This window comes from Seriola lalandi, unplaced genomic scaffold (genome assembly GCF_002814215.2).
Source record: "Seriola lalandi dorsalis isolate HSWRI2012SDOR001 ecotype SW California unplaced genomic scaffold, Sedor1 jcf7180002054129, whole genome shotgun sequence".
NCBI classification, from domain to species: Eukaryota; Metazoa; Chordata; class Actinopteri; order Carangiformes; family Carangidae; genus Seriola; species Seriola lalandi.
Window position 1 is genome coordinate 15,556 of NW_019524682.1, and position 4,158 is coordinate 19,713.

The window sequence follows — 4,158 nt, forward strand, 5'->3', positions numbered from 1 at the left end:
GCCATTTAACCATTTATTTTGCTCAGGAAATTCAGCAAGGAACTGATGGATTGATGGTTCCTGCAGTACAACAAACAAAAGTAAATACCTTGCCATGCATACAACAGAGATAATGAATCAATGGTAACTAAAACATCTTACATTCTTAATGCATCCAAAGGAAAACAATGAATCTCAAACATTAACCAGGGTTCTGCTTATCCTGTTAACAAAGAACATGATTAAATGCAGGATCCAACTTTACTACTTCTGGTTTATAAATTACAACAATTTGCCTTACTAACAATTTCCAGGTCAAATAAACTCATAAATTAAGATTCATTGAAGGTAAACATAATTTGAAAGAAAAAACAATAATTAATATCAAACTAAGGACATTGGTTTCCAGCAACCTACTGGTGTGGCAGCATGGTCTCTAACAAAGACACCCAGTTCTTTTGTAAACTCCCCTATACAATCTCCTCCCCTGTCCTCCTGACAGGCGACTCCCCACCCTCCCAGTCTGACATGTCGGCATGAGATTTTTGAATAATAATAATAATAGAGTAAGACACAATTTAATAGAATATATACTGTCCACTATCTCCTCAGCAGTTAGTCCGAGAGCAGCTGCTGAACATAGCGAAGCATTTAGCAGTTAAAGAGACAGATTTCCCTCAGGAGCTGGTGGAGACCAAACACAGAGCTAAAAGAGAGGGAACACTGGACTGAGATCATCATGAGACATCAGGCGAATAATGATAATGAATAATAAACAGTGTAAATTAAAAGTTGAAGATATAAAATGTAGTCCTGTCTTCTCTTCATCTCTTCCCTCCACTCCTCCACAGTCTTTCCACCAACAATCACAGTGAGGTCAGTGTCAATCCTTCTGGGTTGTCCACACTTGCTGCAGATGTATGACGTTGGCTGCCGGTGGGTTTTTCCTCCAGGCAGCGGCTCCCGCTCCGCCACAACATCTTCAGGCCGCCTTCCTCTTCCTGTAAGCTCTGGTCCTGGTACATGTGTCCAGGCAGAGGAGGTGGATGAACAGAAGAGGGGAGCTGTGCTGGAGAGAGGGGAGGACCAACAGCACAAACCTGAATTTCTCCTGTAGATTTATTTTACAGGTTTACAAAGGTTGATTTACAACTAGAAACATTGGAATTATTTGTAAGCATCACTTTACAAGCTCAAAATCATTTTGACCCTAATTTGAGCCTGGGTACACGTACAGCTACAGCCAGCTAACTAAAACACATCTCTCAGCATTAAACAGGCTATTTTACACCTTACATTTACATGGTTGTGGTTTACCTGGTAGTTTACTATTTGTGGAGCTTTGTTCGCTGAATTGAAACAGTCGTTACTGAGTAGTTCGTCATTACTCCGTCACAATAAGTTCCTTAACAAATCAGACACAGCAAGTTTCCAAGTATTTTAATTGTAATATTCAAGACATATTAATTATCACATCAAAGTTGTTTTCTGGTGCATTCGTTATGACGACAACTTAAATGTAGTAAACAGAATATCATTTTAACTCATCTTAAACGTTTACCTATGATCTGTGTGGAAATGCAATTACACAAAATACAAACTGCTTTTAACAGACTTACCATTTCTTGCCCGAGGTGGATTCTGCCATCCCTCTGAAAACACAAAAGGAAAAATAAGGACCTGTCAACCAGCTGCTCTTTTCACTATGAAATGTTTTTGAAGCAGTCTAAAGACTTCAGAACATAAAAGATGTATCAATCATCCATTTAAACCTCATTTAGCATATACTGTAATAAAAACAAGACTTTATGAATTAATCTGAACAAATGATACATGTACATGTGAAGAAGTTCTAGGAGATTCATTTTATTTATATATATGTATATACACACATGTATAGACAAAAATTAGTGGTGAGGCAACACAAAGACACTGGAAGAGGAAGAGCTTCTGTGTACACATGCAAAGCACAAAACTAAATGAAAATAGGATCTGAAGTCTACTTGTAACCTTCATAAACTTGCAGATTTATGAAAGCAAGGGGATACTGCATAGCAACATTATGAAGAGGTGATGACATTATCACAAAGGCAGACTCAGAAGATAAGGTTTATTGCCAGGTAGGTTTTCATTTACAAGACATGACTTGGTGTAGTATCCAATTAACATTCACAGGAAATAATAAAAGGTAAAATATTGCAACACTCAAATATAAATATATAAAACAATGAAAACGATACTACACAACTATGTACAAAAAAAAGGGCAAGATGTGCAAAAGGTATTTATTAGGGGATGTGCAAAAGATCACAGTATAGACAATATCTATCATGTGCAGGGATAATACCTCAAGGTGTTGCTGTAATGTGGTTGTTGATGAGGCCAGACGCAGAAGAAAAGGCAGGTGCTGGTCCATCATTGGTGAAGATTAGACTGGAATTCTGGTCTTGATACAGACAAACATGTGATAGGACAATTTGTTTAAATCATACAAGCTCTTTACATTCAAACATGTTAGGTTACATCTTGAGATAAATATGAATATGCAAAAATAAACACAGTACGAGTATTATGAAATGTAATTGCAAGAAAATGAAGAGTAAACAACTAGAGGTATAACATTCAATGGACACACACACTATATAACCAACAAGTTCAGTAGTACAAATACAGATATACTGTAAAATACATACCAATATAGGCAGTGGTATATTCATTATTCAGAATCAGCAGTATGAACATGTATACACTGGGTCTGTTTAATCACAGTGGTATAGACATGTCTTACTTTTAAAAGTGAATGACAGCATGTTACTCACCTAGACCCTCCTCACTCTCTGGACTCTCTGCCGTTGGTGAGACAGGTGGAGGCGGTATTGCATCTGTACTGGCTCAGGTCCTGATAAAGACAGAGGGATGCTGAAATCTCCTGATAAAAATGTAAAGACCTAGTGCACTTTCAATCATCACTGATCTCCTAACAGTAATGTGAAGTGGTTACAACATGGCGAACCGATCGACGTGTATTCACTCGGTCTACTGGCCCCATACAATCTCACGTTACAGTCATCAGTTACAAAATGAGCCTAAAGTTACTGACGTCATTAGCTGTACAACAGCCGAGAGCAACAGACACAATCCTAGTAACAACATCAATATCACCACCTGAAATGTTTGTCGGTGCGGTTTGTCAGTCGTTGCACTGATTATACTTTTAGCTAAAGGCTAACATTGATGCTACTCACCGGGCTAACAGGAAAGTTGCGAGCTCGGCATCAAACCGCATCTCTTTCCTCTCAGAGCTTCTCCAGCGGTGGAAAACCACATCGAGATTTACTCGTGTCGCTTCTTTTCTTTGCCGTTTAACGTGGTTTCTTGTCGGGAGCGGTTCTTCGGGATGAAGATGAATATCGTCTTTTAGGAGGTTCAGCCACTCCTGTGCTTCTGTGATGCTAACTTCAAGCTATGCCGGAAGTCGTTCTTCTTCGTGGGACTTAGAGCAGACTTGACGCGCCGCTGACTCACACAGCGTCTAGTGTCACAAAGTGGTATTACAACACAGGACAGGTCTGGGCTGGCGCGCATGCTCATTTCAGTAAATAACTCTGAAATACAACAGATTGAGATCTCGATAATGACATCATCTCGTCGTCTCCTTCACATTGATCGTGTTAATTCATTTTTTGAACATTTTAAACTAAAGTTCTGGCCACATCTTATATTGCACAACCACCAAAGCTGACATTTAAAATTAAAGCTACATGTTCTTTGCCCACATTGTAAACCAACTTAGTTTTGACACTTGAGTTAAAACAAAGACGTTGAGCTAAACTTGACTGATATTGACACATTTGATGCATACAAAACATATTTTGGTTTGCTTTTATATGCTCGGAATATAAAACACAATCATGTCTGTAATTCTAACCAACCCAAAAACAAAAGAAGCAGCACCCCTGTTCCTCCTGTGTCCAACAGTTTTTTCTAAGGGTGTGATGCACAATCAGAATTTGAAACCTAGCTCAGTCCCCAACAATCACTACCAGCATCTCAAACCAAATCACAAATTACACACAAATGTTCACAAAGGAGATACAGAGGAGAGCTGCCCATCATGTCAGCCTGTGACATGTGATGTGTGGGCCCGGCTCTTAAACTCTCTTCCTCTGATGCTTGAAG

At 39.0% G+C, this 4,158-nt stretch overlaps 1 long non-coding RNA gene across 2 annotated transcripts; it reads right to left on the reverse strand.

Annotated features, from left to right (window-relative positions):
* LOC147819289 (uncharacterized) lies at window positions 1–3,698 on the reverse strand. 2 transcript variants are annotated; one of them, XR_015437074.1, is made up of 6 exons: window positions 3,225–3,698; window positions 2,799–2,878; window positions 2,327–2,425; window positions 1,599–1,631; window positions 1,297–1,384; window positions 1–1,048 (listed from the first exon to the last, which is right to left on the reverse strand). It is a non-coding gene; the product is annotated as an uncharacterized LOC147819289 (long non-coding RNA). The 2 variants fall into 2 exon arrangements; XR_015437075.1 differs by lacking the exon at window positions 1,297–1,384.
* Between the last annotated feature and the right edge of the window lie 460 nt (window positions 3,699–4,158).